Source organism: Musca autumnalis, unplaced genomic scaffold (assembly GCF_047663935.1).
Source record: "Musca autumnalis isolate F117 unplaced genomic scaffold, ASM4766393v1 scaffold_4, whole genome shotgun sequence".
Taxonomy (NCBI): Eukaryota; Metazoa; Arthropoda; class Insecta; order Diptera; family Muscidae; genus Musca; species Musca autumnalis.
The window spans coordinates 36028816-36047328 of record NW_027411977.1 but is presented as its reverse complement, the minus strand read 5'-3'; the positions used below and the strand labels follow the sequence as shown (position 1 = coordinate 36047328).

Below are 18513 nucleotides of genomic sequence, written 5' to 3'. Positions count from 1 at the left end.
AGTGTCACGGAACAATTGACAATTTTGGAATTTGTTCTGCATTTGGGATTTGCGGTAAATGAGTACAACACGCATATCAACTTCCCAAATGTTGTAAAATTTGAGTTTTTGTGGAAATGAAAACAAGTTTCCTTGAAAGAAAAAATTAATGCAAAAATAAATACATATGTATATATGTATGTATTAATTTTTAAATTAATTATGCATGAGGATCTTTGAAACCTATTCTGTTAATAGAAGACCTGTGAAATGTCTTCTGTCTATAGAATATCTGTGAAAGGCCATCGGTCTACAGACGACCTGTAAAATATATTCCCTCTATAGAAGACCTCTGAAAGTTCATTTTTCAATAGAACTTTTGTGAAAGGTCTTCTGTCTATTGAAGAACTTAAACTATATTCCGTCTATAGAAGTTCTATGACAGGTTTTCCCTTTATACAAGACCTGTGAAATGTCGTCATAGGCCTTCTATAGATAGAAGATCTTTCACAGGTTTTCTATAGACAGGAGACCTTTCACAGGTCCTCTATAGACAGAAGACCTTTCATAGGTCTTCTATAGTCAGAAGTCCAATCTTCTATAGACAGAAGATCTTTCATAGGTCTTCTATAGACTGAAGAGCTTTCATAGGTCTTCTATAGACAGAATACCTTTCATAGGTCTTCCATAGACAGATGACCTTTCACAGGTCTTTTATAGACAGAAGATCTTTCACAGGTCTTCTATAGACAGAAGATCTTTCACAGGTCTTTTATAGACAGAAGATCTTTCATAGGTCTTCTATAGACAGAAGACCTTTCATAGGTCTTCCATAGAGAGAAGACCTTTCACAGGTCTTCTATAGACAGAAGACCTTTCACAGGTCTTTTATAGACAGAAGATCTTTCATAGGTCTTCTATAGACAGAAGACCTTTCATAGGTCTTCTATAGATAGAAGATCTTTCACAGATCTTCTATAGACAGAAGACCTTTCATAGGTCTTCCATAGACAGAAGACCTTTCACAGGTCTTCTATAGACAGAAGACCTCTCATAGACCTTTCGCAGGTGAAATATCTTCTGCCTATAGAAGACTTGTGAAAGGTCTTCTGTCTATGGAAGACCTATGAGAGGTCTTCTGTCTATAGAAGACCTGTGAAAGGTCTTCTGTCTATAGAAGACCTGTGAAAGGTCTTCTGTCTATAGAAGACCTGTGAAAGGCCTTCTGTCTATAGAAGACCTGTGAAAGGTCTTCTGTCTATAGAAGACCTGTGAAAGGTCTTCTGTCTATAGAAGACCTGTGAAAGGTCTTCTGTTTATAGAAGATCTGTGAAAGGTCTACTGTCTATAGAAGACCTGTGAAAGGTCTTCTGTCTATAGAAGACCTGTGAAAGATCTTCTGTCTATAGAAGACCTGTGAAAGATCTTCTGTCTATAGAAGACCTATGAAAGGTCTTCCGTCTATAGAAGACCTATGAAAGGTCTTCTGTCTATAAAAGACCTGTGAAAGATCTTCTGTCTATAGAAGACCTGTGAAAGGTCTTCTGTCTATAGAAGACCTGTGAAAGGTCTCCTGTCTATAGAAGACCTATGAAAGGTCTTCCTTCTATAGAAGACCTATGAAAGGTCTTCTGTCTATAGAAGACCTGGGAAAGGTCTTCTGTCTATAGAAGACCTGTGAAAGATCTTCTGTCTATAGAAAGGTCTTCTGTCCATAGAAGACCAATGGAAGATCTTCTGTCTATAGAAGACCTGTGAAAGGTCTTCTGTCTATAGAAGACCTGCGAAAGGTCTTTTGTCTATAGAAGACCTGTGAAAGATTTTCTGTCTATAGAAGACCTGTGAAAGGTCTTCTGTCTATAGAAGACCTATGAAAGGTCTTCTGTCTATAGAAGACCTGGGAAAGGTCTTCTGTCTATAGAAGACCTGTGAAAGATCTTTTGTCTATAAAAGACCTGTGAAAGGTCTTCTGTCTATAGAAGACCTATGAAAGGTCTTCTGTCTATAGAAGACCTGTGAAAGGTCTTCTGTCTATAGAAGACCTATGAAAGGTCTTCTGTATATAGAAGACCTGTGAAAGGTCTTCTGTCTATAGAAGACCTAAAAAAGGTCTTCTGTCTATAGAAGACCTATGAAAGGTCTTCTGTATATAGAAGACCTATTAAAGGTCCTATGGCTATAGAAGACCTATGAAAGGTCTTCTGTCTATAGAAGACCTGTGAAAGGTCCTATGTCTATAGAAGACCTATGAACGGTCTTCTGTCAATAGAAGGCCTATGAATGGGCTTCTGACTATAGAAGATCTCTGAGAGGTCTTCTGTCTATAGAAGACCTGTGAAAGGTCTTCTGTATATAGAAGACCTGTGAAAGGTCTTCAGTATATAGAAGACCTATGAAAGGTCCTATGTCTATAGAAGACCTATGAACGGTCTTCTGTCAATAGAAGGCCTATGAATGGGCTTCTGACTATAGAAGATCTCTGAGAGGCCTTCTGTCTCTAGAACACCTGCGAAAGGTCCTCCGTCTATAGATGACCTGTGAAAGATCTTCTGTCTATAGAAGACCTGTGAAAGGTCTTTTGTCTATAGAAGACCTGTGAAAAGTCTTCTGTCTATAGAAGACCTAAGAAAGGTCTTCTGTCTATAGAAGACCTGTGAAAGGCCTTCTGTCTATAGAAGACCTGTGAAAGGTCTTCTGTCTATGAAAGACCTATGAAAGGTCTTCTGTCCAAAGAAGATCTCTTAAAGATCATCTGTCTATAAAAGACCTGTGAAAGGTCTTCTGTCTACAGAAGACCTATGAAAGGTCTTCTGACTACCAAAGACCTGTAAGAGGTCTTCTTTCTCTGGAACACCTGGTAAGGTCTTCTGTCTATAGAAGACCTTTGAAAGGTCTTCTGTCTATGAAAGACCTATGAAAGGTCTTCTGTCTATAGAAGACCTGTGAAAGGTCTTCTGTCTATGGAAGACCTATGAAAGGTCTTCTGTCTATAGAAGACCTGTGAAAGGTCTTCTGTCTATAGAAGATCTGTGAAAGATCTTCTGTCTTTAGAAGACCTGTGAAAAGTCCTCTGCCTATAGAAGACTTGTGAAAGGTCTTTTGTCTATAGAAGACATATGAAAGGTTATCTGTCTATAGAAGACCTGTGAAAGGTCTTTTGTCTGTAGAAGACCTAAGAAAGGCCTTCTGTCTATAGAAGACCTGTGAAAGGTCTTCTGTCTATGAAAGACCTATGAAAGGTCTTCTGTCCAAAGAAGACCTCTTAAAGATCATCTGTCTATAAAAGACCTGTGAAAGGTCTTCTGTCTACAGAAGACCTATGAAAGGTCTTCTGACTACCAAAGACCTGTAAGAGGTCTTCTTTCTCTGGAACACCAGGTAAGGTCTTCTGTCTATAGAAGACCTTTGAAAGGTCTTCTGTCTACCGAAGACTTGTGAAAGGTATTCTGTCTATGGAACACCTGTGAAAGGTCTACATAAAATCCGTGAAAGGTTTTCTGTCTATAGAAGGAAGACCTGTAAAAGGTCTTCTGTCTATAGAAGACTTTTGAAAGGACTTCTATCTATAAAAGACCTATGAAAGGTCTTCTGTTTATAGAAGGCCTGTGAAAGGACTTCCGATATTTTCAGTCTATATATTAACCGTCTATGGAAAACCTTTGGAAGGTCTTCTCCCTATAGAAGACCTTTGATAGGTTTTCTGTCTATAGAGGACCTTTAATGTGTCATCTGTTTATAGAAGACCGGCGAAAGGTCTTCGCTTTATAGAAGATCCGCAAAATGTCATTTCTTTTGAGAAGACCTGTGGAAGTTCTTCTGTCCATAGAAGACCTTTCAAAGGGCCATGTCCTCGTTAGCTTAAAGGCTGAAGGTATCATAGCCGAATAACAATTGGGCGCCACCGTTAAGAAACAAATATTAATTGAATTTTTTCCAACAGTGGATTTGTGAAAAAATATGATGATACCCCTAAGAAAGAACTTCTATTAAATATAATTTATTATCCTGGCTAAATTTATACAGAGGCCCGATACACGCGTTTCATATCAATGTGTTCGTTTTTATTTGTATTAAAAGTTTTAACTAAATTAATTAACAGAAAATCCGATTTTTTCCAAAAGTTTTTCCTTTCAAATTATTTAAAGATGTATTTTAAATTTGTCATGACCCTTGTGATTTCTCTCAGGCGCTCGCACACAATGAGTTGTCAGACATGTGTCAAAGTCTCAAAGTCAAACGAAAATTTTGGAATGGATTGTGGAATGTCCATGATACATCCAAATCCAAAAACAAACACACAACCGTACAAACATAAGCTAAACAACCGAAGTGCAGAGCTTAGTGCGATGATGGCTTCTTTATTTCTTTCACATTTTGTTTCAGTTTGTTGTTTTGTTTGCATAGGAGCCGAATTTAAGCCGAAAATTATATATGAAACTTTATTGTGTTTGTATTTTCGATTTTCAAGGTTCAGCAGAAGATAAACAATTTACTGGTTTTACAGTCGTGTCGAGCCAGTCAGGTAGTCGCAGTCACAGTAGGGAGGTGGTGGAACATCCAAACAGCAATACTCTGTTAAGTCTGTTCGTTGTTGTATTCATGTATCGTTTTTGGTGATTTTTTACTTAAGTATTTTTTTGTACTAAACAAAAGCTTCTGTTGCTTTTGCTGCTGCTGATGATGATGAATTTCGTCATCATTCACCAAGCCCGGCTGATGGCCAGTGGTGCTTGCTCATCACCACTAAAGTAACAAGCCAAAGCAACAGAATTTAACCACAAAAGTTCATAGAGTTGTTGTATGGCGATCAGCGTAAAAAAACTAACTTTGTTGTACATGATTCCAAACAGAAAAACGACTGGTTATAACCAGCTGATGACAACCGTTCCAAGCAACCAACAAACAAACAATCGCTACCTAGAGGACCCAAGTAACCATTAAATCTCCTCCTCTCTCTCTATAATTGCACTCGATCGGGTTAGTTTTTAGCAAAACAACAACATGGGCAAATAGCAGCTGTCATTGCTGGTTTCGTGGTGTTGGTGTTGCTGGTGGTCATGCTAGGTGATTATACCAGAGATGGGAAATTGATATTTTACAGATAATAACAATTCCAGAATTAGTTAATAGAATAAAGTGTTTCTATAAGCAGAACAACTTCTGAAGATCTTCTTTAGGTAGAATACCTCTCAAAGGTCTTCACCCCATAGAAAGTCTCTCTAAGGCCTTTCATGGTTAGAAAACCTCCTAAAGGTGTATTGTGGTTAGAATACAACATAAAGGTACTCTTTAGATAGGGGACTTATAAAGACCTTCTATAGCTCGAAGACCTTCTAAAGGACTTCTGTAATTAGATAACCCTAAAAAGTCATTTAGGAGCGCTCCTGTAGTTAGAAGACCTCCTAAAAATCGACATTAGATAGAAAAATCATCCTAGAAGTCTACAATGTTGGAAGACCTTATAAAAGTTTCTATCGATAGAACACCATCTCAAGGTCTTTTATGAATACAGAAGATCTCATAAACGTCTTCTCTAGATCGAAGACCTTCTAATTATTTCAATAGTAAGAATTCCACTTCTTCAGATAGAAGACATCCAAAAGCTTTTCTTCAGACAGAAGATCGCCTAAAGGGTTTCTTTAGATAGGAGAGAGAAGATCTTTAAAAATTATTTTATAGACGGGAGACCTTTCATAGACAGAAGATCTTAAGCACTTCTATAGATTGAAGACCTTCTAATGGTTTTCTATAGACAGAAGACCTAATAAAAGTCTTTAATTGACAGAAGACCTTCTAAATGACTTATTTAGACAAAAAACCTTCTAAAGGTATTCGACCCTTCTAAAGGTCTTCTGTATAAACAAGACATTTCTAAGTTCTTCTATAGACACAAGACCTTTTAAAAGTCTTCTATAGACAGAAGATCTTCCAAAGGATGAAATCATGATATTGGTAGCGATCAGTAAATTTTGCAAGCTGTCAGTGCGTTTTGAAAACATTTTTCTCTGCAAAGAGGAAAGTGATGAAGTTAAGCCAATGGGGGAAACTCCAGACTTAAACAATCAGGTTTTCTATAAACAGAAAACCTTCCCAGCTCATTTATAGGCAGAAGACCTTCTAAAGGTATTTTATAGACAGAAAACCTTCAAAAGATCTTCTATAGACAGAAGACCTTCAAGAGGTCTTCTTTAGAAAGAAGACCTCAAATGGTCTTCTATAGTCAAAAATACCTTCTAAAGGTCTTCTATAAACAGAAGACCTCTAAAAGATCTTCATTGACAGAAGACCTTCTAAATGTCTTCTATAGACAAAAAACCTGCTCCTCTATGTGCGGAAGACCTTCAAGGGTCTTCTGTAGACAGAAGATCTTCAAAAGGTTTTCTATGGACAGAAGACCTTCTAAAGATCTTCGACAGAATACCTTCAAGAGGTCTAAAGGTTTTATAAAGACAGATTTTATATAGACAGAAAACCTTATCCGGAAGACCATCAAAAGGTCTGCTAAAGACAGAAGACCTTTCTATGGACAGAAGACCTTTCTATGGACAGAAGACCTTCAAAAGGTCTTCGACAGAATACCTTTACGAGGCCTAAGGTTTTATATAGATAGAAGACCTTATGAAGGTCTTCTATAGAGAGAAGACCTTTTAAAGGCCTTATTTAGACAGAAGATCTTCTAAAGCTCTTCTATAGACAGAAAATCTTCTACAGGTTTTCTACAGACAGAAGATCTGCTAAAGGTCTTCTGTAGATTGAATACATTCTAAAGATCTTCTATAGACAGAAGACTTGCTAAAGGTCTTCTATAGGCTGGAGACCAATTAAAGACTTTCGTTAGACGGAAGACCTTCTGAAGATATTCTATATACAGATGACTTTCTTAAGGTCTTTTATAGGCAGAAGACCTTCTATAGAAGGTCAGGCAGGATAGGGCAGACAGAAAACCTGTTGAAGGTCTTCTATAGACTTTTCTAAAGGTCTCCTACAGACAAGAAACCTTCCAAGGGTCTTCTGTAGACAGCAGAGCTCCAAATACTCGCTCGAATTCCACTGGCGAGTGCAAGTTCCTTCTCGAATTATGTATATCAAGTTGAGGGGGCTACTAGCTCCCTCCTCACCACCAAACAAAAACTTACCCCATTCCCTGATAAAGCTGCCCCACACCCGCCAAAAAAAAATAACCCCCTCCCCCAAATGTTCACTCGTGAGTAAATCGGAGCTCTGGTAGACAGAAGACCTTCTAAAAGTCTTCTAAGATAGAAGACCTGCTTATTAAAGGTTGTGGTCTCAATATTCCACCGAAATGGCTGAAATTTGGTATTCATTTGGAGTATATTGTTGGTATAGGTCCACGACTTTATATAGCCCCCATAGAACGGTACCTCCCGATTTTCGCTATTTTGAAGGCTGTGGGCTCAAAATCCCTCCAAAATGTCTAAAATTTGGTACTTAGTCTTCATTGGGGGTGCAAAACTTTCCCTCAGAAATTTGTCGGTATAGGTCCACGCCTTCATATAGCCCCCCATAGAACGGTACCTCCCGATTTTCGCTATTTTGAAGGTTGTGGGCTCAAAATCCCCTCCCCCAAATGTTCACTCGCGAGTAAATCGGAGCTCTGGTAGACAGAAGACCTTCTAAAGGTCTTCTAAGATAAAAGACCTGCTTATTGAAGGTTGTGGTCTCAATATTCCACAGAAATGGCTGAAATTTGGTATTTGGTCTTCATTCGGAGTATGTTGTTGTTATAGGTCCACGACTTCATATAGCCCCCATAGAACGGTACCTCCCGATTTTCGCTATTTTGAAGGTTGTGGGCTCAAAATCCCTCCAAAATGTCTAAAATTTGCTACTTAGTCTTCGTTGGGGGTGCAAAACTTTCCCTCAGAAATTTGTCGGTATAGGTCCAACGCCTTCATATAGCCCCCATAGAATGGTACCTCCCTATTACCGGTAGGTTGAAGGTTGTGCCCTCTATAACCCTCCGAAATGGCTGAAATTTGGTACTTAGTCTTTGTTGGAGGTGTAAAACTTTCCCCAAGAAATTTGTCGGTATAGGTCCATGCCTTCATGTAGCCCCCATAGAACGGTACCTCCCGATTTCCGGTATTTTGAAGGTTGTGTTCTCTATATTCCACCGAAATGGCTGAAATGTTCATATGAAATTTGTCGGTATAGGTTCACACCTTCGTATAGCCCTATAGAACGATAACTGCCGATTTTCGGTGTTTTGAAGATTGTGCCCACAATTTTCAAGCGTAGCCATTTCGCTGGTAATTTGGTATTTAGTGTTCATTGGTGGTATAAAACAATCCTCCAGAAATTTGTTGGTATAGATCCACGCCTTCATATAGTCCCCATAGAATGGTACTTCCTGTTTTCAGTATTTTTCGTAGTTCTGTAGTTTGTGACGTCAATATCCCACCGAAAGACTGAAACCCCTTTCATCATGGGGTTATAAAATATACCAGAAGAGAATTAATCAGCATAGAGATGCGTATGTTAAACGTATCGAGAAGCAGCGATTGCGTTGGCTAGGCCATATCAAAAGAATGAGCGATGATGAACCCGCTAAAAAGGCGTATGAATACATGCCACATGGCGGTGCACGCAGAATTGGCAGGCCAAGGAATAGATGGCGCAAACAAGTGGATGATGAGATGAAAAGGCGCGGTATTCCAGAGTGCAAAGCAACAAATAGAGAGGAATGGAGATCTCTTCTTAGTTCGGCCTATAGAACAAATGTTCTGTAATGGGCCAGCTAAGTAAGTAAGTAAGAGATGCGTACCTCTTGATTTTCAGTCTTTTTGAGGTTGTGTCTATTATCTTAGCGAAATATCGGAAATTTGTTATTATAGTATTATGGTTTTCTTTGAGTCTATAAACTTTCCGTCAGAAATTTGTAGGTATAGATCGACGTTTTGATATAGCCACCATAGAACGCTATCCCCGAATTTCGGTATTTTGAAGGTTGTTTTACCGAAAGTTTTGAAATTTGATATTTAGGAAACTAAATGTTCCATTTTACTTCAATATATCTCGTGGTGTTCGGCCCGGCCAAACTTAACGCCGTTCTTACTTGTTAGGGAAATAACACGTTATTTTTTTTTTTGTAATGGACAATTCCGCTAAATTGCCTTTAAAATTTTCGCAGGTCGATCGTTTCGCTGATAATTTGAGGCAGATCAGTTTTGCCTATAATTATATTATCCTATATTTTAGTTAATATTTTATTAAACTTTAGTTTTGAATTAAATTCTATGTCATAATTGAAAAATTCTTAAAGAAATAGACAACATACAACATCCCATCCCTGTACTGAACATTGGAATCAGATAATAAACGTCATTGTTTCATTGTTCTAAACTAGTTTTCTAAATGCAAATTGGTTTTGAAACTAAAGACATTTTGTTATTTTATTCTGAGAAATGCATAATTATTTCACTCAATGATAATTTTCAACTTTTTTATTTATTATCGCTTTTTTATTTTTGAGGATTTCGTAATTTCTATATTTATAGGTAACTCTCACATAAATATAATTTTTTAATTTGAGCATTGGTGTGGCAATTTAATATTTTCAAATTCCACATATTATTGCTAGGTATTTGTTTAAATTAAAGGTAAATAAATTTTTAATTAAGTAATTATTTTTTTTTACTAATTTCACTTTATTTAAATATTTATTTATTTTAATTTTTTTTTGGCAAACTATCAAATCACAGGGATTTGTTATTTTTGATGTTACACAAAACAAATAACTTCACAATTTCTCTTTGTGTTTGGCATATTAATTTTGTTTTCATAGGTAGGGTAGGTAATTTATTTTCTTAGGCTTTACAATTTGATTTTTGTTTGTTTTCACAAAAAAATGCACTTCACGAAACGGTCGGTTACAAGTTTTGCGTTGTTTTTTTTTTTGTTTCTTCAATTCAAAACACGGGAAGAAGAAGAAAATAACTACTAAAAATTCCGTTAACGTGTAAAACATATGCGACGCAACATCCACTCTCCGTTAAATTTAAGTCACAACTGAATGTATCCCAACCAAGCGAAACAAGACAAAAAAACATACCGAACAACTACTACTCCGACAAAAAAATGTTTGGCTTTTTTTGCTCATAATTGCATTTTTTTGTTTTTGTTTCGAATTGTGATCCCCTTTTTTCTGAAGTCCGTCCATCAACGTGATCACAATCCAAAAACAAGTCTTGTACAAGTTTTATTCGGATCTCTTATTTCGCGTTATCGTAGCTCTCGAGGTATTCTATCGCTGTACAAGTGTATCTGTCGGGGTCTCTCATTTAAATTTCAATTGAAATTAAGTGAAGCGTATGCCCCCATCAAATACAATCAAAAACTTAAAGCCCTCATAAAATCAGTCAGTGTATCAAAATTTGTTTTGTTTTCTGATACGAGGGAGAGTAGAGGCTTATCTCTTGGGTTTCCCCTATCTCATTGTCTTTGGTTGGTTTCATTGAAGAGATGTCATGAGGGGTTAACATGCTTCCATCTTACAGTTTGTTTTGATCTCCCACCACCATACATTTTAACTAAGAGATTAATTCAACACTAAAAAGAGGGGAAATGATATTGTTTATTTTCCATATAAGGTGAGATGAGAAGCTCACCATTTAAGATCGTGGTGAATTAACAACAAAGTAAAGCTTTAATGGGGCTGAATTTATTGTACTGTTATAAGGCGAAGTTTAAATCAGCGACTTTATAACTATTGTTGTTATGCCTAAAAGTATGCTGTAGATTTTTAAAACATGTGAACATTACTGCCACAAGAGATGTTTTATGTATGACATATTTTTAAAAAGGAACTTAAATGTGAAAAAGTTGAAATTGTATTGACCATACATAATAAAGGAGTTTTTGGATATTGTTTCCTGCAAAATTTAATAATTTTTTTAATTACTTACATGAACTTAGAACTAAGAATTTGTATTTTTTTGTATTATAAATTTAGTCCACTTCGCAGTAAATCGGTTCTGAAATTAATATTTTGGAAATTTTGCTTTTATTATTGAATCATGCCAATTTAATTACTTATTGTTTGTTCTTAGTCACACGGGACTGTACATTCACGTGCAGAAATAATGGGTGGGTATTATTATCGATGTAGTTTAGTAATTGGTCATTAAATGACAATGAAATAATTGATTATTTTGGACAAAGTTTTAGTACGATTATTATGGGCAATATTATTAGGAACAAGGCGTAAAATTTCAGAAACTAGTAGAAATAAAACTCCAAACTTTCATCGATAAATCGATACATATTATGACGATATTGTTGGCTTCAACAGAACAACAACTCAGAACAGGAACGTTTTTATTCCTGGCCAAAATGTTGTAAATTAAAATTCCATCGAATTAGGTCCTGTATTTCCTGAGGAATTTAGGGTAAAAAGTCCAAGGAGTTTAAGTTTTGCATTATAATGAAACTGTTATAATCTTTATATATGAGTTTTTGTAAAAAAATACAAAAATACAATAAAAAAAAATATAAAAATTTGAAAAAAAATATTTTTTAAAAATATTGTAGCTGTGAAAATTCTCTACAAGATCGACCTTTATGATATTTTCGTAGGTTTTACTATTTTTGAGATATAGAGGTTCAAATTAGGACAATGCACGGACTGTATCGCCCCATTATAAAACAATGTCATGTACGGTGCGTGCGCCTCAACTAACTTAAAAAATAACAAGTGAGCAAAGGCTATAGTCGGGATGGGACCGACCATGTGATACCCTACACCACTACCCCTGTGCAAAAGCTTTTCACTGCTGAACATTTCTTTTAGAGAATATAATCCGACTACCGCCAAAATAATATGCCTCTTTCTCTCTGGGACACCCATAAGCAACCAAAATTTCGTGACCATCCGATCAAAATTACGACCTGTAGCTTGATTGCAAAAAATGGAAGAATTCGATGCATTACCGACTATTGTGGTATCTCCCTTGTTAGACCACCTTCGCCAACCTGCTTTACACCAATGTAAAGGTAATATTTTCTTCTTCCATTTACAGGCTTTGCCGTTGGAATACCACTACTAGAAGCCGATATATTCACAAAGAATAAAACTTTGAATTTGTCTCCAAATGAGTTTTTCCCCATTCCGACCCATAAATATTATCCGACTATCACCAAAATCAATAGGCTTCTTCCTCTGTGGGACCCGCATCCACTCCCGAAAAATTCGTGACGATCCGATCAAAATTGCGACCTGTAGCGTGATTACAAAAAAATCGGAAAATGGGATGCATTATCGACTATTGCCATATCTCTGATATTTGACCACCTACGACAACCTACTTTACAAAACGTTGACCTTTCTCCAAATAAGTGTTTGCCCATTCCGACCCCTGAATATTATCCGACCATCATCAAAATCAATAGGCTTCTTTCTCTTTGGGACCCCCATTTACCCCCAAAATTTCGTGACGATCCGATCAAAATTGCGACCTGTAGCGTGATTACAAAAAAATCGGAATATGGGATGCATTATCGACTATTGCCATATCTCTGCTATTTGACCACCTACGACAACCTACTTAACATCGTTGTAAAGGTGATATTTTCTACTTTCCTTGCCTAGTATTGCTTTTGATATAGCTCTTAAAGAAGCAGAGATATTGGCTTTGAAATAAAATGTTGACTTTTCTCCAAATAAGTGTTTGCCCATTCCGAACCCTAAATATTATCCGACCATCACCAAAATCAATAGGCTTCTTTAACTGTGTGACCCCCATTAACCCTCAAATTTTCGTGACGATCCGATCAAAATTGCGACCTGTAGCGTGATTTCCAAAAAAATAGAAAAATGGGATGTATTACCGACTATTGCGATATCTCCGTCACTTGGTTACCTACGCCGACCTGGTTTACATCATTGTAAAGACGGGACCTTCTACTTTCATAGTCAGGCTTTGCTTTTGGATAGTTTACAACTAAAGCTGTGATATTCGTCAATATAATTAAAATCGCAAAAATGAAAATTGGGGTTTTATTTGCTACTATTGTGTTATCTTCGTTGTTTGATCACCTACGAGCACCCATTTTACATCATTAGAAAGGTGATATTTTCTACTTTTATTGTCAGGTTTTGCTTTTGGTATACCCCGTATAGAAGCTGAGATATTCGCTTTGGAAAAAAACGTTGTCTTTTTATCCACCTAAGTTTTTTGCCCTTTCCGACCCCTAAATATTATCCGACCATCACCAAAATCAATAGGCTTCTTCCCCTCCGGGACCCCCATTAACATGCAAAATTTCGTGACGATCCGATCAAAATTGCGACCTGTAGCGTGATTACAAGGTTTAGATGGACAGACGGACAGACGGACAGACGGACGGACGGACGGACTGACGGACGGACACACATACCCAGATCGACTCAGCTCGTCGAGACATTCATTTTGGTGTATATAAGTATGGGTCTACGACCATTATTTCGATGCGTTACAAACTTTTTGGCCAAAACCAACTTATAATACCCTCCCCACATAGTGGTGTAGGGTATAAAAATGTCTGACACCTGAGAAGTTTTTACGGATTCTAAAACAGGAATGATCATAAATGAAAAAAATCCCAAAGCAAGAAAAAAATCGCTGTAGGGATTTTTAAATAAATCGCGGTCAAAGTTCACATTTTTAGGTTTTCGCGATTTTGCTTGGAAACCGCAGGTCCTATCGAAATGGAGCAAAAGAAAAAGTTGAAGATGTGAATATTATCTAGAGGATTGACCGTTATGATTTGTTCCCAGGTTGTACCATTTTTGAGATAAAGAAGCTGAGGTTATATTTTTAGGTTTTTTTTTGTTGGGGTTTCGCGATTTTGCTTGAATACGGCAAGTCTTATCGATATGGGACCTGAGAAAATCTTATAGCTGTGAAAATTCTTTCTAGGTTGTACCATTTTTTATTGGATATATAAGTTTAAGTTGGGAAATTGCAGTCATGACATTGTTTCATAAGGAGACGATACAGTCTGTAAATTGTCCCAATGTGAACTTCTATATCTTAAAAACAAGTGAGCAAAGGCTATAGTCGGGACGGGGCCGACCATGTGATACCCTACACCACTACCCCTGTGCATAAACTTTTCACTGGTAAACATTTCTTTTAGGGAATATAATCCGACTACCACCAAAAATAATATGCCTCTTTCTCTCTGGGACCCCCATAAGCAACTAAAATTTCGTGACCACCGATCAAAATTACGACCTGTAGCTTGATTGCAACAAATGGAAGAATTGGATGCATTACCGACTATTGTGGTATCTCCCTTGTTTGACCACCTTCGCCAACCTGCTTTACACCAATGTAAAGGTAACATTTTCTTCTTCCATTGACAGGCTTTGCCGTTGGAATACCCCTACTAGAAGCCGATATATTCACAAAGAATAAAACTTTGAATTTGTCTCCAAATGAGTTTTTCCCCATTCCGACCCCTAAATATTATCCGACTATCACCAAAATCAATAGGCTTCTTCCTCTGTGGGACCCCCATCTACCCCCAAAAATTTCGTCACTATCCGATCAAAATTGCAACTTGTAGCGTGATTACAAAAAATGGAAATATTGGGTATATTACTGAATTTTGCAATATCTCGGTTTGCTCACTTACGCCTACATACTTTGCATCAATATAAACGAGATCTTTTCTTCTTCCATTGACGGGTATTCCTTTTGGAATACTCCAACCAGAAGCGGAGATATTCGCATAAGAAAAAAACGTTGACTTTTCTCCACATAAGCTTTTCGCTTAGTCCGACTCCTGAATATTATCCGACCATCACCAAACTAAATAGGCTTCTTCCTCTGTGGGACCCGCATCAACTCCCAAAAAATTCGTGACGATCCAATCAAAATTGCGACCTGTAGCGTGATTACAAAAAAAATGTAAAATGGGATGCATTATCTACTATTGCGATATCTCTGTTGTTTGACCACCTACGACAACCTGCTTTACATCCTTGTAAAGGTGATATTGTCTACTTTCCTTGCCAGGTTTTGCTTTAGATATACCTCTTAAAGAAACAAAGATATTGGCTTTGAAATAAAACGTTGACCTTTCTCCAAATAAGTGTTTGCCCATTCCGACCCCTGAATATTATCCGACCATCATCAAAATCAATAGGCTTCTTTCTCTTTGGGACCCCCATTAACCTCCAAAATTTCGTGACGATCCGATCAAAATTGCGACCTGTAGCGTGATTACAAAAAAATCGGAAAATGGGATGCATTATCGACTATTGCCATATCTCTGCTATTTGACCACCTACGACAATCTACTTTACATCGTTGTAAAGGTGATATTTTCTACTTTCATTGGCAGGTTTTGCTTTTGGTATACCCCATATAGAAGCTGAGATATTCACTTTGGAAAAAAACGTTGTCATTTTATCCACCTAAGTTTTTTGCCCTTTCCGACCCCTAAATATTATCCGACCATCACCAAAATCAATAGGCTTCTTCCCCTCCGAGACCCCTATCAACATGCAAAATTTCGTGACGATCCGATCAAAATTGCGACCTGTAGCGTGATTACAAGGTTTAGATGGACAGACGGACAGACGGACAGACGGACGGACGGACGGACTGACGGACGGACACACATAGCCAGATCGACTCAGCTCGTCGAGACATTCATTTTGGTATATATAAGTATGGGTCTGCGACCATTATTTCGATGCGTTACAAACTTTTTGGCCAAAACCAACTTATAATACCCTCCCCACATAGTGGTGTAGGGTATAATGATAAAACCTACAAAAATATCATGAAGGACAATCTTGTAGAGAATTTTCACTGCTACAACATTTTCTTTAGTTCCATTTTGATAGGGCTTGCGGTTTCCCAGAAAAACCGTGAAAACATAAAAACCCTAACAATGTCAACTTTGACCGCGATTTATTTAAAAAGCGCTCCGGCGATTTTTTGTTTTTTTTTTTATTTTTCTCATCTATAAACATTTTAGTTTCAGAATCCGTAAAAATTTCCCAGGTGTAAGCCTCTTTCATTTAAAGTTGGTTCAAGAGCACCGTGTTTAGCTAAAATCCTCAAATTAGCGATTTAATACCCAAAATGAAGACCAAATGCCAAATTTCAGTCATTTAGGTGGATTATTGTGGCCACAACCTTCAAAATACCGAAAATCGGGAGGTACCGTTCTACGGGGGCTATATGAAGACGTGGACCTACACAGTCAATTCTCTGTGGGAATAATTCAGACCTCACAAGGGAGACTAAGTACCAAATTTCAGATATGTCGGTTGGATAATGTGGCTAAAATCTTTAACATTCCTAAAATCGGGACTATTTCTTATGGGGACTATTTCAATAAGTGGATCTATATTTAAAATTTATGACTGACATGTTTTCTACCACCAAGAAAGACTATATACCAAGGTAATTTCGGTAGGATAGTGTGGCGATTACCATGAAAATTCCCAAAAACATGGACCGACATGGACCCATTTTCAATTCCAAACATCCTACACAGAAAAAATTTTAGGCACTTCATAAAAAAAAATTCAAAGATTCAATCAAAAATTTATTGGTTTTCCGGCGATAAAAAATTGTCATATTGACAAAATTCGATAAAATTATTTGTTCACAAAGTAAAAATATAACTGATAAAACATTTCACATCTTGACAAAAGTATTTATCAAAATATTCCCCAGCTTAAGCTCTTGCAAAGAAAAAAAAAAAAATCGGCGATAAAAAATAATTATTATATTGACGAAATTGGATAAAATCATTTGATAAAATAAAATTTCAATATTGACAAATATATTTATCGATTTTTTTATATTGAACTGATAAAATATTTCACATATTGACATATCAAGCAAAATGTTGAATATTTTGATAAATATTTTTGTCAGTAGGTGAAATTTATCATTTGTATTTTTACTTTGTGATCAAATAATTTTATTGAATTTTGTCAATATGACAATTTTTTTATCGCCGGAAAATCGATAAAATTTTGATTTAATCTTTGAATTTTATTATCAAATGGCTTAATTTTTTTCTGTGTGGGTGTGCCAAAGAAATTGAGTGCAGTTATGGGCGGGACGACATTAATCACAGTCTAAACAGACAGAACAGGGAGCACCTCAACCTCATTGAGGAGAAAGACCCCCAAATGATAAATGTATTCAACTCCAGTCATGATACCCAATCCGTTAGAAAGGAGCTGTAGAAACCTGTTCCTTCGGACGGGGGGCTTTATCGTCGGACAAATCCTTCAAACCATTACATCTTGGACAGGAAGTATTGGAGGAGAAAAATTGGTAAAGGAGGATCATCCATCAAATAACCGGATGATTCGCTGATACATCTGATCACCTCAAATCCCAAAGCTAAAGAGGCAATAGACAAGTAAACATATCGAAGGGCAGTTTCATAATGCAGTCGCTACCCAGCAAAAAAGTCCACCCAAAATCATGGGTTTTGTAAGGGATTTTTGGCAGCCGTAACTACTCGCAAACCCCCTTTCTTTCCCATTATTTTTACAAGGGCATGTCGCACTCATTTTGTAGTTATTTTATGACCACTAGAATAACTAGTTATTCTGTGGCCACTAGAAGTTGAAAAGTAAGTTGAAAACAGTTGATGTAGAGTTCTTTTTTTAATTTCATCACACTTCTTACTTTTATTTTATTTTATTTTATTTTATTTCGCTTGCTGTGCGAGTTGAACACACGAACCCTCTCATTTCTAGCCAAAGACACTACATACCATGCCACGCACACGAACGTTAAGGGTTGCTTAAAAACTTAAATGTGCAGTGCACATGTGCACCACGAACTGTTATTTTTTAATTAAAAAAAAAAACTCGCGTGTAATTTTTTTAAAAGTATCCCATTACGTTTCAGATTACTTGTAATGGGAAAAGAAGCTTGTTTAGATTACTTTGTAATGGGCTACGTAATGACTAATGGATCCGAATTTTTGCTGGGTATGTAAACAAAGATTCGAATATCATCAGGGAAAGGTAATTTTAGATGATAAGATTGAACCCTAAGTGTTTGAGGAAGTTCAAGAGAAACTATCCACACATAGCTACGAGGGAACTTCCTATCAGTGAAATTCGCAGTTCAACAGCAGGAAGGCTGTGACGACCGAGAGAACTTCTTGTTCAGGAAAGGGTATGTCCTCGAATAAGGCGTCTAAGTCATAGTTGTTTAAGTAGACTAAAAAGAAGCCAAAAAAAGGCGACGACTGTAATAAAAATCGCCTAGATGGTTTTGCTGGGTTCGCCATGTGCCTCAACTCCAATATCTAAAGGTGAGTCAGTTGATGAATAGAGGGAAATCATCCGATTTATGTGCAAACGTGAGCAGACGAAGCAATGTGACAGCGTCAAAGGACGCTAGTCCTTAGACGGTCAATCTGAAATCTCAACCAGTGATTGTGAAGAGGATCCGATCATCTGAGGACTACCAACCCGCCACGAAGAAGTTGGCGCTGTCACAGCCGGCCAATTCTTCTGTGTTGTTGTTGTTGTAACAGTGT

General features: G+C 37.0%; 1 protein-coding gene across 18 annotated transcripts in view; it reads right to left on the bottom strand.

Moving 5' to 3' along the window:
* Exn (Ephexin) overlaps positions 1–18513 on the bottom strand; it is a 408096-nt gene that overhangs the window by 41328 nt on the left and 348255 nt on the right. Inside the window, exon 1 of one of the 18 annotated variants that reach the window (XM_073980809.1) lies at positions 9818–10327. The exons of 14 other annotated variants lie outside the window; for them this stretch is intronic. The gene's annotated coding sequence lies outside the window, so the exon portion shown is untranslated. Of the gene's footprint in view, positions 1–9646; positions 10328–18513 lie in introns of those variants that run through there. 3 more of the 18 variants (XM_073980811.1, XM_073980812.1, XM_073980810.1) reach the window with 3 other exon arrangements.